Consider the following 20975-nt stretch of genomic DNA (forward strand, 5'->3'; position numbering starts at 1 on the left):
TTAAAAATTACTTTGGCTGTATTAGGATCTCACAAATTGTTTGTTAAGAAAGAAAATTGTCAATTTGGTCAAGGCAAGGTGCACTATCTCGGTCATGTAATTTCTAATACAAGGGTTGCCTTTGATCCTGATAAAATAGTAGTGATGCAAGGATGGCCTAAGCCTAAAACACTCAAGGCCCTGAGAGGTTTCCTTGGGTTGACTGGCTATTACCGAAAGTTTATCCAAAATTTTGGTAAATAGCTAGACCCCTTACCAGAATGTCAAAAAAAGACTCTTTTGAATGGACACCAGCAATTGATGAAGCCTTTCAAAGGTTGAAGGAAGCAATGAAAAATGCTCCAATGTTGGCTCTGCCTGATTTCTCAAAACAGTTTATTGTTGAATGTGATGCTAACGGATCAGGAATTAGAGCTGTCCTAATGTAAGAACGTCCAGTAACATTTTACATCCATGCCTTATAGGGTAAGAACTTGTTGTCCACATATGAGAAGGAGATTCTAGCACTTGTATTGGTCGTGCAAAGGTGGCGTCCTTATCTATTGGGGCAACAATATTTGGTGTGAACAGACTAATGCAACTTGAAGTACTTGTGGGATCAAAGTATTGCTACAACAACCTAACAAAGATGGTTATACAAACTGGAATATAAAAAAGGTAAGGAAAATATTATGGTTGATTCACTTTCTAGAAGGGGAAATGTAGAAGGAGAAGATGAACAAGGGAAAATTGCGGCTATTACTCAACCTGTCCCAATTGGGTGGACGTAATCAAAGAGGAGGTAGAGTCCAATCCTACTTTACAAGGGATAGCACAACTGATAAAAAATGATAAGGCAATAGGTCCATGGGAACTTAAAAATGGAATTATATTATTTAAGGAGAGAATTTATCTTGATGAAAATTCTTCCTTAATTGAAGATATTATCTGTCGGTTTCACAGCAGCACCCATGAAAGCTATCAAAAAACTCTCCAAAGGGATACGCACTAAATTTTATTGGAAAGGAATGAGGAACAACATCAGGAGCTTAATTGCGGCATGCAACACATGTCAACGTCACAAGGAAGAATAACTCTCTCCGGCAGGCTTGCTTCAACCTCTGGCAATTCCAAATCGGGTATGGGGACACATCTCTGTGGATTTCATTGATGGACTGCCTTTATCCAAAGGAAAATCTACTATTCTGGTGGTTGTAGATAGGTTGTCTAAATATACACATTTTATTTCCCTTTCACATCCGTATATCGCCATTGGAGTAGCACAAGTTTTCTTTGATAATATTTTTAAGCTGCATGGAATTCCCAGAACAATTGTTTGTGACCGTGATCCAACCTTCACAAGTATATTTTGATCAGAATTATTCGAGATAAATGGCACTAATTTTAACTATAGCTCAAGCTACCATCCTCAAATCGATGGCCAAAGTGAGGTGGTAAATCGAACGATAGAAATGTACTTACAATGCTTCACCAGTTCCCAACCAAAGAAGTGGAATAAATGGTTAGCTTGGGCTGAATATTGCTACAACACCAGTTGTCATTCAGCTATTAAAACCTGTCCTTTTAAAGTTGTGTACGGTCGACCTCCACCAACCTTATTATCTTACATTCCATGTTTGGCTAAGGTTGAAGTAGTAAAGAGTCAATTAGTGGATCGAGATCAAGTCATTAAGGACTTACAGAATACTCTCAAGGAAACACAGTCGCGTATAAAGAAGATTTATGATTGCTCCCCTTAGAGAAAGAGAGTTTGTAGAAGGAGATTGGTTTTATTTAAAGCTTTAACCTTATCGATAAACATCTGTATCATTACGGAAGAATTGCAAGCTATCTTATAAATATTATTGGCCATTCAAGGTTCTTAAGAAAATAGGAGCTATGGCTTATAAGCTGGAGTTGCCGAAGAAATCCTAAATTCATCCAGTCTTCCATGTGTCCTAGTTGAAGAAAAAAATTGGTGAGAAAATTCAAGTTCAGATTGAGCTGCTCATGACAAGGGATGAAAATGAAACTCTCTACCCTAAATCACAAGCAATTCTAGATCATCGAATTCGTAAGAAAGAGACAGAAGCTCTCATCCATTGGCAAGGATTATCCCCTACAGAGGCAACATGGGAGGACCTACTAACAATGAAAAAACAGTTTCCAGATCAAGACCTTGAGGACAAGGTCGCCTTTTAAGGGGAAGACACATTGCTATGTATTTCTTTTTATTATTTTTCTCATCATATTCTTCTAGCTCATGGCATCTCGATCTGTTAGTTGGTTGAGGCCTAATAAACAGGAAAGAAATAGTCTTCTCCTGAAAAAATTGCAAGTTAACTTCTTTTACTATTTTGTTGGTAGAGTCCTCTTTATTCTCTTAATTAGCTGGTAGAGTCCTAATGTTACTGATTTTCTGTTGGAAGTAGCTTCTATTTAAGTTAAAGGCCGGATTCATGAATAAAGATGCTTATCCATTGTTCAACCTTGAGTTGTATCTGAGGCATCGATTCCTCAATTAATCGTTAATTCATTTTCTTAGATTGCATCATAGGTTCCAGTAAACTAAAGAGGAATTCTCCTTAGTACGTACCACAATGCCATAAAAATTTTAGAAAGAGAAAACAAAATTTAGAGAGAAATATAGTATATTTTCTTATAGAAGGAAAATATATAGAATTAGGCAATAGAATTAGAAATGACCATTTGCAGGAAAAATTATGTTTCTATATATATATATATTGAAATAAATAATATTTTAAAAAATTAAAAATGATGTATAGTAGTTAGAATCTCACTTCACAACCCAAATGAAATATGGTATCACAAAAAAATAAAATAAATAATAATAATAATAATAATAATAATGTCTTCTTGGTAACAGATTGCTAAACAACAACATAGACATATTGTAGAGAAAGAAAACAAATATTAGAGAAACAAATATTAGAGAGAGATTTTTTTTTTGGATAGGTTTTGAAATACAACCAAACAAACCTATTTATTGTTCAAATATATACAAAATTGGTAGGGACAGTGTTGTTACACAAAAATTGTACTTTTGGATTTTCAAGAAAAAATGACATCATCAACTACTATTTTTCAATAGATTTATTCAATAGGGAGCAAGTTGCTCAAAAAATAAAAAATAGAGGAAGTTATATGCATTTTTTTTTCCCTTCTAATAAGAGTGTTTTTTTGTACTTTACCCTTAAATAAAAAATATATAATTTGTTAGAGACCTCAGAGATGCTATCCTCCTCCCCCTTCTACTTATTATTATTATCATCTCTTACATTCTATTTGGCTACCCAAGTGTCAATAGGATACGTTATACGGTAATATGAAAGCTATCTCTCTCCAATTGCCCACACTCGTGTGGTTCTTTTAGAGGAGAAATTTAGATCGGCCGAAAAGGCAAAAACGTCGAAGATTGGAGAGAAAGGGAAATATTAAAAGATTTTTTCACATTTGAGAGGGTAGTTGAAAAAATAATAATTATTTATTTTTAAGTCATTTGCTTTGAGACCGGAGTGCAGTTATAAAAACAGTGAAGAACCTCCCTATATATATATATATATTCAATATTAAATTGCAATTAAGGATTCAGAATTATTAAAATGTTGTCTTTTTTATATATAATTTCATCTCAAAGTCATAAACCCTTTTAAGTCAAACACCCACTGAATATTTTTAATAAATTGGTTACTTTTAGATGTAAAGATACTAGCATTTGGGAATAAATTCCCCAATAATTAGGTCCTTGTGGGGACCAAACTATGTCCAATGTATGATAAGTTCCTACTTGAATTTTCTAAGGATAATCTAATGGTTGCTTTCAAACCACCCAAAAGGAATAAAACTATAACATCATGACTTTTCCTGTGCTAAAATATTTTTCCTCGTGTCGGCTTAATTGTTTTCTTACACCTCCTTTCAACTTGAAAAATAAAAGTCAATTAATTGCAAAATCTATAGTTCATTTTGATGAATTCAAATTCACTTATTTTTAAAATAAAATAAAATCTTTTTCTTAACCTAAATGACAAACACATACATAAAATCTGTTGCTCCTCGTTTAAAAAAGGCATCCAGTGAAAAGGGAAGTGCACAGCAATTTTAAAAGTGGACATTAAACTATCATAATATTAAAGCCAAAAGCCACTCCATTCAATCCCCTTTTATGTGAAGTGTGGTAATTTAGTTATTGAATTCAATTTATGTGAGAAGGGTAGTGAGTTCTAACGTCATGGTAACATTAGTGAAGCCTGCTACCACTCCACTCGCATAATTTAAATTACAAAATGATCTAAGTTTGCAAATATTGAGGTCAATGAGTTGCTTTTCCAATTGAAACCATGACGCTAATACTCGGCTTGGTATGAATGAAGAAAATTGGATGGAAGGGAGAGAAAAAGAGATTAATGAAACATTTCTACGAAGAGATTACGTTGTTCCCTTTTATTTGGTTGGATAGAAGAGAAGAGAATAAGACAATACCTTATTTTGTTTGTTAGGAGAGAAGAAAAGAGAAAGAGCTAATTAAGGAAAGTTTTGTAATTTAAAAATATTTATAATAACATTATCTTTCTTTCTTAGTGTCTTCCTCCATATTTGGAAGTATGAAAAATTTGTTAAGGAAGAAAGATAACCCAACCATCCTCTTTTTTCTTCTCCTCGTGTCTCCAAACGGAACATAAAAAAGACATTAATTATGTATAAAATTGTATATACCAAATGTAAATATGTTAATGAGTATGATAATTAACAAAAATACAGTTCGTGTAGCCTTTTTCAATATGTTATTAAAACTTTACATTTATGCACTTAATTAACATAGGATTTTGGAGGATGGCATGTTCTATTAAATATTTTTATGTTTTGATCGTGTGACATCCACAATTATTTAATATTATTGCCAATATATAGGTCCATCATTTGGAGTCACTATATGACAGATTTGTACCTTGAAGAACGTAATTGAATGAGGCCATCATCTTCATGGGATATTCAAATTTTACTTTAGTTTTCGATGAATGGATCTCGTAGGATTCTTGACAGCGATCGAGAAAAACAATAAAAAAAATTATGATGGAAACCTAATGTAAAAGCAGCTTTTGTTGAATAAATATTATTGGGAGATAGTGAGACACAGAAATATGAAAAGCAACAAGCAAGAGTAAGCAAGAGTAACTAGAGAACTCTTAAATAAAAGAAAACCCATATGTAATATATATATATATATATATATATATATATATATATATATATATATATATATATATATGGGAGATAGTGAGACACAGAAATATGAAAAGCAACAAGCAAGAGTAACGAGAGAACTGTTAAATAAAAGAAAACCCTTATGTGATATAACATTATATATATATATATGTGTGTGTGTGTGTGTGTACGTATATATTACAGTATATGATTTTATAGAAGGTGTAGGATGAGTGGGCATGCGGGAAGGGTCAAAAGAAAAAGCGATAGAAGCAAAGTTAAGCTTGCCCATACTATACTCTGAACTCATATTCTCCCATCAACTTTTCGTTTGATGTGAACATTTGTGGGCCTGATCGAATTATATACTCGTAATATTTAATCTTTGATGGAATGACAGCTTAATCATTCTTCTCTCTCTTAGGAAACGCGGGTGTGCTGTCTCTCTGTTTAGAAAAATTTATGATGTGGAGTCCGAATTTGAAATTTTGGCACTATTTTATATTTCGGAGATTTTAAAAATATTACTAATATTTTAATATATATTTTAAAATGTTTAATAAATTAAAATTTTTTTCCAACAATTATATTTCTAAGGCTATATTTCAAACAACTATATTAAATAATACAATATCATGGATTAAAAGAAATTAAAATAATATAATATGATATATATATTTTTTTAGAAAAATTAAACAATACTAATCTGGACTGCTATAGTAATTTAAGACACTGTTTGTGTCAGTGGATAGCCAAAAGGGTTGCTAAAGAAGGTGACCCACATAGAGATTGAAAATTTAAATTTGAGCAGTTTTCTTATTGTGCTAGTTTTTTTAAGTAATTAGTTTTCTTAAGCTATTAGGATTTTCAGTGATTAAGTTTCCCTAGGGTTAGGGTATCTAGCTTTCGCGAAGGCGACAATAACAGCATGGAGGAGGGTAACATCTCCTCTTACTAGGCTTCGGGAGCTTCTCTAACCCGACAACAATTCCCTCCACGTTTTATATGGAGGAGTCTGTTCGGAAATACTAGTAAATCCTCCTTTATAAATTTAGAGTATGTCTATTGTTTACTTGACAATAAGGTATCAGTACAAAAGTGGATATTGAATATGAGATTCAATATTGGGAGTGCTCTGGGATTGGATATGCATGTGATGAGTAAAAGGCCTTATTACCCTCACTTCAAATCATTTATTGAAAAACCGATGGTGCAAGTGTTGGGATTTATATGCTCTGTTATAGTGAATTCCTATCTAGATTATAGTGACATATATTCTTTCTGAAATATTTATGCTTTATACAATTGGTGAATTCAATGTATTATGTTTCGATTCATTATAGAATTGAAAGTGTCCACTTGATTATAAGAGATATTTATATATGTATGTGATGACGATCAATACATGATTATAAATAGTAATTATAAATTGTTCATAATCGGTAATTATGGATGGACTCATAATTAATTAAGACTTAAACTGAATCCGCGTTAGGTTGAGATATATTGCGAGAGCCGTCGTATGCAATTGCTCCCTATCACCGTCATGGCATTTGATTATTAAGTATGAGAAAAGTATAGACTCTTTTATTAATTAATAATTACTTTGATTTGTTCGGCGGATTCTTCGGGATCCTTAGATCGACACTTTGGATAGTTATGTAATTAATAATAAGAGGGTTATATTTTCAATATTTGCATCATTGCTACTTGCATTTATTTTGTATTGATTATGGTTGATCACAAAGTAAATTTGAAGGCCTTCGTGTGTTTTTAGACAAAATGATTTATTATATATTTATTTATTTAAATTATTATTTTTGTCAAACAAATGTTTTATTGTGATCGAGTCAGAAATAATCAATGGTACCAAAATAAATATATCAATTAAGTAGTTGGATTGATGGCTTTATTTATCCGATAACTAATTATGTATATAGGGGTCAAAGTGCAATATTGACTTAGAGGTTATTTATTATTTAATTGGAGTTCAATTAATTTCTTTTAGTGGAGTAAAAATTAATTTATAAATTGATTGAATTGGGTCCATGGACCGGGTCAATTATTAATTCATTGTAACCAATAAAATAATAAGCCCAAAGGATTCTCACTTATAGCCCAACTTGATATTGGAATCATATTAGATTTGAGACACGTGAATTAGAGATTGAGAAGGATTAGTTGTTTCCTTTTCTTTATTTTTATGTTGCCTATAAATATACATGGTCTATATATATTTTAGGTGTGATTTTTAGAAAAAGGAAAAAAGAATTTATTTTCTCTCTCTAGAAAATTAGGGTTTATGTTCTCATCTAATGGAGGCTCCGACAAGCCTAATTTTCCAAGGTCATTCATGGAAGCATATGAGTGATTCCTAAAGACAAAACAATTAACAAGAAGATGGAGATCCTAGAAGAAGGCATCTTGCTAAGGGATCTACAATAAGTGAGAACATTCACTTTAGAGGAAAGATTTAAAGGTTTACTCAGACCTTTGATGTAAGTATTCAATCTAGTTTTATTGAATGAGACATCATATTTTATTTTTACATAAAACTTGTCTCTATGTGATGAATCAAGATCTATGAATCAAAATCCCTCAAAAAGTTTTTAAAACTTGCACGTTTCCCAACAGCAAGAACTTCAAACTTCTGTATTTGACTTAGGGTTTCTTCACGGGACAATTTGAAAATAGGGAAGATCTGGAACAAGTTGTACAGCGTGTTCACACCTTTGAAGGCCGTCATATCATACTTAAGAAATGGAATAAGAATATCAATTTGGAAAAAAGGACTTTTTGTGGTTGGTTCCTTTGAAAATACAATACATGATCTTCCAGTTCATTGTCAATATAAAGTTACAATTTCTAAGGTTTGTTCTCATTTTTCGAAACCATTATTCATAGATGAGTTATTGTTGAATAGGGAACGTGGACAATTTGTAAGGGTTATGGTTGAAATTAGTATGTTTGAGGAATTGCACGAAGCCATAGTAATTGACATTCATGGAGTGGACTATGCTATAAAGTTTGAATACGAATGGAGGCCTCATGTTTGTTTATTTTGACGACCACTGTGGGCGGATGTGATGTGGGTGGGTGGATGCGAGACACTAGGCGAGCTACCATACTGATAGGCTATAGGTGTGCTAATCCCACATCACTTGAGAAATGTAAAGGTGAAGTGCTATATGTAGGTTCAACACCCTTCTATGACACAACGCGTTTCAAAGCCGTAATGGTCATGAACCCATCAGAACTCCATAATTAAGCGTGCTTATACTGAAGTAGTATCAGAATGGGTAACCTCCTGGGAAGTCTAGTCAGGAGGAGTAAAAGCAAACAATATTGAGTCAGTTAGGGTGAGGGCTGTTACAAATGGTATAAGAGACAGAACCTAACCGAAAGTGTGGCCAGTGAGGATGTTGGCCCAATGGAGGGTGATTTTGATGACCTTTGTGGGCGAGTGTGATGTGGAGGGGTGTGAGACACTAAGCGAGCTACTACTGACAGGCTACGAGTGTCATGATCCCACATCGCCTGGGAAAGGTGAATGTGAAAGTGCTATATGTAGGTTTAACACCCTTTTAGGACACAACGTGTTTTAAATCCGTAATGACTATGAACCCATCAGAATTCCGTAGTTAAGCGTGCTTATGAAAGAGTAGCACACTGGCAAGTTATGAGTGTCATGATCCCACATCACCTAGGGAAGTTGGAGGTGAAGGTGAAGTGTTATATGTAGGTTCAACACCCTTTTATGAAATAACATATTTTAAAGCTGCAATGATCATGAACCCATCGGCACTCCGCGGTTAAGAGTGCTTATGTAGGAGCAGTACCATGATGGGTGACCTTATGGGAAGTCTGGTAAGTGGGAGCAAAAAATGAATAATATTGTGTGGGGTAGGATGAGGGTTGTTACATTCATTCTATAATAAAACACACGTGTGCTCATATGTGTGTTTGTTTCAAAGCAAAAGTAAAGTAAAGAACAAAACACATAAACATGGAAAAAGAGAGCAATATAATAGCAAAGAGAGAAAAAGATGAACATGAATATAAAAAGTAAGCAAAATAGATGGAAAAAGAGAAGATAAATAGACTTTTTACCCCACTTTGTTGAGCTTGTTCCTTTGGTTGTGCTTCTTGCTCATTTCTTCAAGTTTTGATGATTAAGAGACATCTTTCTCCAAGTGTAACGATAGAGGAAGAAGATGAAGAGAGATGTGTGTGGTAGTATAGAGATTTGGTGAGTGTGTGTGTGTGTAATGTGTATATATAGAGATTCTAGAGAGAAAACGAGTTTTTACTAACTAATGAACTTTATCTAGAATTGTGAACCTTTTTAGGAAATTTGTGAACCCTTTAAAAAGAAGAAATAAGGTCCCATTTACAGCAAAAAGAGGGACTAATCTCTAATTTCCATGGGACTAAAAAGCAATTCTAAGAGGACCAAAGTGCAATTTCCTTGGACTAAGTTGCAATTTTCAATAAAGTACCGAATGATCCAAGGGTAGCAAATGATTGGGCAATGTCAAGCTTCAAAATGAAGGGTGGAGAGTAATTTTCTCAAAAAAGAAGGGGTGGTCGATCATGCCAATTGGCATGACATTCTCTCTCCTACGTTTTTACTTTTTGTCATGTAAATTCCCCAAATTGCCCCTAAAGTTTTAAAAATTACATTTTGATGCTATTTTGATATTTCTGATAATTTTTTGGGATTTTTAACCTCATGGTAACATCACACATTTGACGTGGCATGTTTTTTCCTTTTGTGAAGGCTAGAAATCATCTGCACAATGGTGAATTGATTTATTTTCCCTTGAGAGTGGATATTAGGTCAAAGGGACCCTAGACCGGAACATAGCTAATATTATACTGATCTCTAAGGTTTTTAGACTTTCTAAACACAATAGTGATGTCCGTTTGTCCATTTGACTTTTCTTTTGAAAAGTCAAACCTTAAAGTTGACCATTTGGTCTACCATAGAGACTTGGTCAAAAGTGGGGCCGGGTTGGAAGGTAGGTAATATTATAGAGCTTTTTAAGGTTTTTGGACCTTATAAGCACAATGGTTAAGTCCATGAGTGAGTTTGACCAATAGTGTGAAAAGTCAAACTTGGGGTTGATTGTTTAGGCCTCGCCAAAAGGTTTGGTCAAAATAAGTGATGGAGAAGGGTAGAGACCTCAGGGAGAGGTGTACCCTAGGGTTTTTGGGTGCTCTTGACTTAATGGTGAAGTCCATTTGTCATTTTGACAATCATAGGACAAGGTTATAGTGTAAAATCCTAATTTTGCCCTTTTTAGGGAATTGGTGATCAGGTGCAAAAAAGTATGTGATGTGGTTGATCAAAATGTTTCTTGAGGTTATGTAATGTTATAAGTATGATGGTGAATTCCGAAATCCAATCGGAAGGTGCGTTTCTTAATTTTTAATTTTCTACTATAAGCAGACCCTACTGGTGAACTGGTCTTGGGAGATAGAATCCTCGTTCCTTCTCAAGGTTTATGTTATTGGTATGTTGAAGATAAAGGGAAAAATAGGGTGTCTATAGTGACCTTAGTAAGGACTAGTCTTCTTTAGTCATCTTTGGAGACGGTGTGATAAATGGATAGATTGACCTTATCAAGGGAGATCGATTGTATAGTTATATGATTGTAGGACTTTGATTTTGCAGGTATTGCTCGAGAGACTAAGTTATCTCAAATTTGAGATATGCTAGGTGATAGCCGAAAGTCATCATTGTGGACTGTATGTATCCTTGGGATTGTGAGTAGAGTTCAGGTAACGAAGTGTCATATGGTTTTGTGACCACTTTCCTTGAGACCACGTGGTGAGCTGTGCGGGTCTGTGTCATATGGGTTGGATTCGGATCCACCATATGTGCTTGATATGACAGTCTTAGAGATAATGTTCCATATGAGGACTCATGAGCATCGATGTGCTAATGACATGGAGGTGAGACCGTTCTCTCAGTTTTGGGTATGTCGAGTAGCACGGGTTGAAAGGGATACTTAAGTATGGGAATATTTACTCCATTCAAGGTGTCTGAATTTTGGCATTCGGTTGATGTATGACTGGATTTTGGGGACGAAATCCTTAAAGGTGGGGAGGTTTTGATGACCGTATTTTTTTTTTCATTTTTTATGCAATATACTTTTCTATGTGTAGGGATGTATGCCACGGGTTTTCATAATTCATTTTAAACATTTTTTTGGGTCACAAAATCTTAGAAATGCATGTTTAGTAATTTTGTTCATTTTGGGTTATTGGACCGGGAGGTCCCCATGTAGGTCAGGGTGGGATTTCATGTTCGGGAAATTTCCTGAATTCACTTATTTTATTTTATCCTATGTTGGGGTACTTTATCTTATCTTGGTGTAGCCTTATTTATGTATGTATGCATGGTTGATAGATTAGAGGCATGATAGTCATTTTAGTGGTTATAGTGGAGGGGCCCATTCCCCAAAACTTGCAGTAAGTATATGAGAGAGAATGCGAGAGCAATGAGGGACACTTAGTCCTTATTTTTTGCCAACTATAAGACTCCCCCCTCCATATTCTCTCATTTTTTGTCCAGACATTTTTACGTACTTTAGACAAGGTTTTGATCTAGTTGCACTAGGAATTTGGTGCATATTCATCTTGGAGCAATTTAGGGTTTTGCTCATTTCTTGAGGGAGGGATGTCTAACTTACAATTTCCTTGACTTTATAGTAATTTAAGTGTTTTTCATACTACATAAGAGGTATATTACGTAACCAATTTGGATTATCTTATCATATTCAAGCATATTGTCAGGAATGAATTTAACGACATGGAGATTAAGTAAGTAGTGTTAGCTTACATATACTCAAGTCAAAATTTAACTCCTACAAGCATAGTTGTGCACAATTAATACAAAATAAAACGAGCATGTTTTTCAATGAAATTAAATCATACACGGACTGTAAAAGATAATATAACGGAATGCACGTGGTGCTGGAAATCGTTTCCGAGTATCGAAACCTACTTCGGGTTAGACAAAACCATGAGGTCATAAGAAAAGGAATAAATCAATTAATTAAACAATTAACTAATAATAAAAAATAATGACGGAAAATCGAAAAAGGTAAAAGAAAACATGGTCCTTACAACCTTCCCACCTTAAAGGGATTTCATCCCCGAAATCTGGCCTTGACAAAACAGAAGGCCAACCTAGGATAACTATGGAATACATCTCTAAGTATCCAACACAACCCATCAAAACTCAAACACTGAACAGATCATCGACTACTAAAGGACAACTCTTAAAGCCTCAAGATCAAACAAAGGGACAGGGAGCTACAATCACCAAAAGAGCTCCAAGATAACCACATATCAAATCAGGGTACCTCGAAAAAAAATAACGTGGCAAAATGAATAGAGACTAGAACCCACCTACAACGTACTCAATGTATGGTAGCATGGCAGTGTCTAGAGCCAGCCCACACTTACTCGTCAATAAGGTAGCATCGACGGCAACTAGCACCCACCAACTACACAACTTCATACGGTAGCATGACAGTATATCACCCTAGTTCATTACATGCCCCCACTAAATCTACCCCTGAAACCTCTCGATACAAACGACATCAATGACACAAAACAAACATTGCCAAAAGTATTATGGAAACCAGGCATTGTGTGAGAGTTGGGGTATGGTCCAAAGATGTTCGGCCAGACCATCTCGGCCAATCCCAAAACTCTGACAACAATGTCATAGGCACCATCATGCTTAAGGCCTCAAATCCTTAATACGCGTAAAACCAATAACTCCAGTCATGAATCCAAAGTCTGACAAGTCTATGCCTTCAAGCTAATGGATCGGACTTCACAAAATCAGAAAACATCGGAACCTTAAACTCTACCTCCGAAATGAAAAATGCTAAAATCAAATACTTCACCCCCTATATGGAAGTAAGTCAACTAAAATTAATCAAATCCTCACCAAGGACTCGAGACAATAGTGGTGATCCTCGCGGACCAATTAACCCACAACCATGCACAAAGAAATGAAGGAATGAGACTCACTCCCTGTGAAGTCCCTAATACGAACCATGAAAAAAGGAAAAACCTTGCTTTCCTACAAGTATCAAAAGACAAACACGAAAAGAATGAAACATTCTTCCCACCTTAGGGAAGTGGACAAGCCAAAATGGAACAAGATGTGGTAACTCTCTAACAAGGAATTCCACTACGAAACCACAGCAAATGCCAGTAAAGAAACCCATACTCACAATATCAAATCACATAAACCAGATTACACCTTACAAACACACTATATAGTCTACATAAGGCAATCAAATAAGTTATCTATCACATAGGGATCAAGTAAGCAACGACACGTGATATATCACTAATGATACTTGCATGTTAAACAGATATAGCATATGAAAAACAAATCATATCTATCATCACACAAACCATGTCTTAGGGCTTCATGCCTATAATGGCATTTATATATCAAATCTTCAATGTGGGATTTGCTACATAAAACAATTATATTATATATTAACTAAATCAAGTTACCATCATGTAAGCCCCAAAATACTAAATATACTGCAATCTAGTAGTAAGCTCACAAGGTAAATATTAATAATATTCCACAAAAATTCATTATCACAACAAGAATTTCTTTAGAATTTAGTAATCTAGTAAATGAAACAATTTACTTACAATAAGATACATATGCTTCACATGTTTTGAATCATTATGCCCTAAGTCAAGAATATAGAATGTATATCTAAATGCAATCCTACAATTCAACAAGCATGCATGCAATAGCTATAAAACCTCAAATACAATTCAAACAACAAGAGGATAAACAGACTACAACCCTTGCGCTCATATGAGCCTCACTCAAATCAACCGAAAATCCAAAATCTCGAAACTTTAAAATCGACAAAACAGACAAGAAGGTTCCCGCCGTGGAGACCTTACAAAATGAATCATTCATATACAAAGAAGAAGCCTTAAGAAGGCAAGGACGCATCTAAGAATACTATGGATTCCAAGAGACGACGCCTTAGCATTAATCTCACCTAACCGAGCATGAACAATGCATAAGGTCAAAATAAGATACGAAATAAACATCATGCTACTAAGATCATATGCATTACATTAAAAAAAAATCTCATGATGTCATTATTATCAAGTTAAACATAGAAAATACATCCACATATATACATAGGTATACCACATAACAATAAGATCACACTCTTGTACGAGCAGTAAATAATCCACATACGACATGCTCAGTCTCCAAGCAAGTGGATAAAAATCAAAATAAATAGAGCAAGTAGCAACTAGCACGCTCATAACTTAACACAAGGTTAATATAAAACACTTAAACACATAAGCATACACGTCATTAAAAAAAATGCTTTTAAACATATTAGCACATAAACATGTTAATACATCAAAGCACGTCAACAAGAAGAATGAAATGAACCCAAAACCCGTCATCCTAAGTTATTCAAACCTAGGAGCTCTGATACCACCAGTGACGACCCAAGTTTTACAAACCTGGTGCGTCAGGGATGACTAGAAAGTTGACCCGATAACGGATCTTAAAATGTGGAAGCAAAATAAAATAAGCAAGGCTTTTAGAGATGTAAATCATCCCTAAGACACAAAAGTGACTTCCTGAGGAGTCCCGAGATTCAATGGAAGCAAAACAGAATCAAGGGTTTCAAAACCCTACAAGGAATGGACCAAGGCTAAAATACTTATCTAAACCAGAAATGGGTGCTACCGTGCACACCATTGGAAGGATAACAAAAAATTAATAAAGTTAGACTCAAGAACCGCCTGATTCGGGGTCCGGATGAAGAAGATATGCAACCTCGAAGTTTTTAAATAAAAACTGAAATGAATGCTCCCAAGCGATCCATCACAACTCGGCGATCGATCGCCAAAGGATCCACGATGGATTGAAGGACCCACGAAGGATGGAAACAATGGCCATGTGATGGATCAAGAGATTCGATGATCGATTGCCGAATCTGTGATCCATCGAAAACTAGCAGACTGCACCAGAATTTCCAGATCTGCAAGTGTTTTTCGATGTCAAAACGAACTTTTTTAAAAAAAAGTTGAGAAGAAACCCCCCTAAGAGAAAGTTGTAGGAATCTATCTATATATACATGTGGAACTCAAACTTCAAATAGGTGAGTAATGGGAAAAAGATGAACCATTTTGGGTTTTTCTGCGCATTCCCATTCTCAGTGTTGGAAAGTGGGGGAGAGTGAGCCACTGTTAAACCTTAAAAGCATTATAGTGAACTTCAAATACTTTGTTAAAATCTGGAAAAATAAGGATAGGAGCTTTAGAAAACTTTTTCTTAAGTAATTGAAAACTTTCTTTAGGTTCAGCAGTCCACTTAAATGGTCTTTTCTTCATGCAACTCGTAATTGGTGCTACAAGTAAGCTGAAATCCCTTATGAAATGACGATAAAATGAGGCAAACCCATGAAAACTACGAACTTTATGAACATTATAGAGACCGGTTCATTTTCCATTTTATGGATTTTCTTTTTCCGTTATTTTTTTTTTTTCCAAGTTCGGGTTTTTGTCGGGCCGGTTTGAGTCTTGTGCTTGGGAATAGTTCCCGGCACTTTTTCATATAATATTTGTATTGTACAAACTTTTATTTCACCTTTTATTGATAAGTGCTTAAAGGTTACACATTTTAGCACCTAAGCTAGGGTATTTCAGTCCTTGCATCTATCTTACTTTCATGTTTTAGTCTTAGTTTATGTTTATGTATATTTCAGGGCAATAAAGTTAAAATGAGCTAAGAAAGGTCCATTATGGCCTTTTGGAGTCAAGCTAAAACATCAGGATAAAATTCCAGAAGATAACAGAAAAATGCAGCAAGAATGCATTGCGTCTAGATGCAGCTTTTGGCATCTGGACGCAATTCTCCAGCACACTATGTCCGAATGCCATGCTACTGGCAGCAGTTTTAGTTACGGGTTTGACATATTTTTATGGCTACGGGTTTTAACCTTTGGGCTAATTTTTATAACCTATGGGCTTTATTAGGTTTTGTATTAAAGGGAAAATAGGACCTTTATTTAGAGGGAGTTTTTATTATTTTTTTATAAAGTTTTTATTTTTCTGTAATCAATATATTGTTCTCTTTGGAAAATGCGAAAAAGAGAAAAACTAGGGTTCTTGAGAAAAGTTCAGAGAAAAAGAAGAAAGGCCAGATGAATCAAAGGATGGAGCTTGTTGATATCTTACATCCATCAATCATGAGCGGCTGATTCTTCAACTTAGGGTTGGATAAACTCGAAGTATGTAACCTAATCTCTCTCTCTTTTCACTTTTTGGGGCTGAATTTGTGTAATTAGTATATAGCCTTGAATGTTTATGAATAAATTCTTCCAATTGATTTTCAATGTTAATATCATGTTGTCTTATGTGTGTTCACTTGATAATCAACCTTTACACTTGATTTCTTTGTGAATTGAACCTGGTGATGGCTATGCATGGTGATAATTAGTTGTAATTGCGGTTCAATTTGATGGATAACGCTTATATTAGATGGGTTGTACTACATAATTAAGTTAATTTCATGTTTAATTAGTTTAATTTCATACTTAACTAGTTTAGTTGCACTTTAATTATTAGGTAAGAAGACAATCCATACTAGTGATTGAAATTCATGCTTATTGCCAGAATTGCATTACTCTCTTGATTGATGTATGTTAAAATTGTAACTTGAATTGATGAGTCATGCTTTGAATTGGTGAATTGCACTACATTTAGTTTAATTGTCGTTAAGTAGGCAATTCAAGCTTAAAATTGATGATTCATACTTTTCTTTGCAAGTGTTAGCTACATTTGAATTACACAGTATTATTTCCCCAATTAGTTGAAAGTTAGTGAGTTAGGGAATGGTGCTGAGTAGTGAATCCTACCCTAAGTCTCTTTCCAATCTTTAAAACTCTATAATTTGTTACAATAATTAGATTAATATTAGTTTTAATCACAAAACAAACCTTTTTTTAACAGTCACATAAGTACTAAAGTAAAATTCAATTCCAAAAATCAACATTTTTTAGATCTCTTAGGACGATCCCTACTCGCTTCATACTCCATAGTATAAGTGTTTAGTGGTTTTATAAATTATAAAATATGATGCCCACTTGACATTATTTCTAAACCTAAAGTGTTGTGCATTATTTTGTGCATACGCTGGGTAGTCATCATATTTTGGCATCGTTGCCGGGGATTTAACGGTTTAAAGAATTGAATTAGACATTAGTTCTTTGTTGATTGTTTACTTTAAAGTTCATTTTATTTTTTATTTTCTCACTTGATATTTGTCAATTCGGTACTTGAAGCAAGGTGGAGCAAACGCTGGATCTTGAAGTAATAAAAAAAAAATTGAAGTTGCTTAAGGACCATTTGTAAGTTTCTCTTTGATTCTTGTGCTTTAATTGTTTACTATCTTGTATGTTTTGGACAGCCCAAGTGGAGGCTTAAATTGAATTGTTTTATTTTTAAGTCCAAGCAACCTTCTTGAAGAAGGTATCGGCCCGTGTAAAGGCTTTTATTTGTTTGTGCATTGATAATTTTGAGGAGTTTGGGAATATCGTATGTGGAGGTTGAAAATTTTTGTGTTAGGGTGTTGACTTATTCTAGTGCATGCATGGTCGTAGATCACTTAGTCGTCCTCTTGCTCCTATAAATTAAAATATTAAAGTTTTCCTTCGGCGTTTAAGAGGTAGTACTAAGGATAGTCATCCTAATCTTTCAAATTTTGATCCTCCAACACCTTTAATGGAAGACCCAATTGAAGATCCAATTGAAGATCTTGGTCATGTGGATCTCCAAGGTGTGTACCACCCACAACTTCATAATGTGGAACCCCATGGTGTGCATCCACCCTTGGGAATTCCAAGACTAATTAATCATGTTGTGCAACAACCTAATCTAGGGATGCCAATGCCAAATGTTGTTCCCTCAATTGATGATCAATAACATAAATATGTTCAAATGGCATACCCTCATCAAGGTCAAATGGCATATCCTCCTCTCAATCCTCCAATGGTCCTTAGGGATCGTTACACTCCAAATCAATATAATGCACCTACTTACATTTAATTACCAAATTTTCATGCTCATTCTTATGAGATTAAGGCTTCCACCATTAACATGTGCTCCCTTTTTTATGGGTTGAGCAATGAAGAGCCTTATAAACATTTAGATGAGTTCTTGAAAGTGTGTTCCATCGTAAAAATCACGGATGTGCCGGAAGAAGTCCTTAAAATGAAGTTTTTCCCTTTCACTCTTCGAGATAAAGCTAAATATTGGTTTAATAACTTGGGGCCAAATACAATCACCTTTTGGGCATTATTGTAATAAGAGTTCCTAAAGAAGTACTGCCCCGTGAGTCAAACCGATTCCATAAGAACTTCCATTTGTGAATTTGCACAAGTAGAAGGAGAACCCCTTCATGAAACATGGGAACGTTTGAATGACTTGCTACAGAAATGTCCACATCAGGACATTCCTAAGTGGCAATTAGTTTAATGTTTCTTTTCAAGTTTATCCGATGCCAATAAGGGTATTGTTGATGCTTCATGTAGAGGCAGCTACATAGAAAGAAATGAAGATGAAATTTGGCATCTTTTCAAAAAAATGAGTGAAAACTCAATGCATATATCTTCTTCTTCTAGGGGGGTTCATCTACCAAATATGGGAGGAAAGAAAGCTCTAAATGAAATAGACTCTTCTATAGAAATAGCCGCCTAAGTCAAAAATCTTACTCAAATGTTTGATAAATTCCTTTTGAATCAAGGTCCGGCAATTCAATCTTATTCCCATCATTCCAATGAAATGTGCATGACTTGTTCTAGTTACACTCATCATTTCAAATTGCCCTCTTGGACAAATCATACCAAGTGAGTCTCCAGAGCAAACAAATGCCGTTTTCATTCATCAAGGGAACAAGCAAAGTATGTTCCCCCACATCTCTAAAATCAAAATCAGAATTCTCAAGGTTACCGTCCTTCATTCTATCCTCAAAATGTGAATCAATATTCTCATCATCAAGTATCAAATTCTCAATCCTACTCTCATACTCAAGCATCAAATTCTTAATCTTACTCTAATCCAAATCTAGCACCTCCTATGAGTCCCGCTTTTGAAGACAAGGTTTTGGAAGCCTTATGTGATCTTTTAAAAGATAATCAATTGTTTCATTCTCATTCTCAATCAATTGCAAAGCTTAAAGCTCAAATTGGCAATTAGTTAATTCTTTGAATGTGAGAGAGAAAGGTAAGTTGCTTAGTCAAACTGAGACCAATCCTAATGGGCAATTTATGGCGCAAACAAGTCCTTCATCGGGATTTTTTGAAAATGAGCAAGTTCAAGTAATTACTACCTTGAGGAGTAGTAGGAAAGTGGACAATAAGGTAGAGGTACCAAAGGAGGATTGTAAATTGATGCAACCAAATGGTTGCATCTGTCCCTTTCAAAATCTTATTCCTACTTCCTTGGATGCTAGTGGTTACAAAAAGGATATTCCATCATCTTCATCACCATCTCCCCAATTAGAGAAGCCTTATGAGCCAAAAGCTCCATTTTCTTAAGCATTAAGAGAGACTTCATCATTTGGGAGACAAGAAGGAAAAATTCATGATATGATGGAAGTATTTAAACAAGTGAAAATTAATCTTCCTCTTCTAGATGCAATTAGGCAAATTACACCATATGCAAAGTACTTGAAGGACTTATGCACTCAAAAGAGGAAGAGCAAAGGAAAGGACCTTAAGAAAGTGCTTCTAACGGAACAAGCGAGTTCCATTCTTTTTTCTAACACTCTTTCTAAGTTCAAGGATCTGGGTGCTCTGACCATTTATTTTGTTATTGAAAACCAAGAGGTTCGTAGAGCTCTCCTTGATTTAGGTGCAAGTATTAATCTCATTCCATACTCTGTTTACTTGTAATTAGGATTAGGGGACTTGAAGCCAACATCGGTAGTGATCCAACTAGCTTATAGATTAATAAAGAAACCTAGGGGAATTATTGAGGACATTCTAATTAAGGTTGATAAGTTTTATTTTTCGGTTGATTTTGTGGTACTTGATATTGAGCTAGTCCCTAATCTTACCAATCACATTCTAGTCATCCTAGGAAGACCATTCATTGCCATAGCCAATGCCAGCATTAATGGTAGATCTGGCATTATGGACATCTCTTTTGGCAACATGATGGTTGATAAGTACTGAAAAGTGCGTATTTAAACCCCTTAAGCTTGGGTATTCTAGGACCTTATCCTATCTTATTTTCCTGTTTTAATCGAATTTCATGTTATTTCCCTTTTTAGGCACTTATCCCTAAAATAAGTCAACACAGCTGAATTAGAGCATAAAAGTTGCAATCTCAAGCTTAGTGGAAGAAATGAGCAAAGTGGAAGCAAAGTGGTGGAAAATAGGAATCTTCGATCGATCAGACCAAGCCTAGATCGATCTCACAGTGATCGTTCCAACCATGCCAAGATGGATCAAGCCTCTTGTCCTTATCCTTTGGACCAACTATAATTGATCCAACATTACTTCGATTGATTGGATTTCTTTGATGTTATCCCCATCTACCACTTTTGTTCTTTTCCCAAAATATTCCAAAAATATATGAGATTTTTCATTATTCCAAAAAGGCATTGCCATGGTACGATCGATCTGACCACCCTTGTGATCGATCGACCCTCCTCAAGTGCGAGAAAAATAAAGTTC

General features: G+C 34.8%; 1 pseudogene; it reads right to left on the reverse strand.

Moving 5' to 3' along the window:
• Window positions 1–18650: 18650 nt before the first annotated feature.
• LOC132280366 (small nucleolar RNA R71) lies at window positions 18651–18749 on the reverse strand (annotated as a pseudogene).
• Window positions 18750–20975: the final 2226 nt, after the last annotated feature.

Source organism: Cornus florida, unplaced genomic scaffold (genome assembly GCF_030987335.1).
Source record: "Cornus florida cultivar Cherokee Brave unplaced genomic scaffold, ASM3098733v1 CherokeeBrave_3.0.0_Hap2_Chr10, whole genome shotgun sequence".
In the NCBI taxonomy this organism is placed as follows: Eukaryota; Viridiplantae; Streptophyta; class Magnoliopsida; order Cornales; family Cornaceae; genus Cornus; species Cornus florida.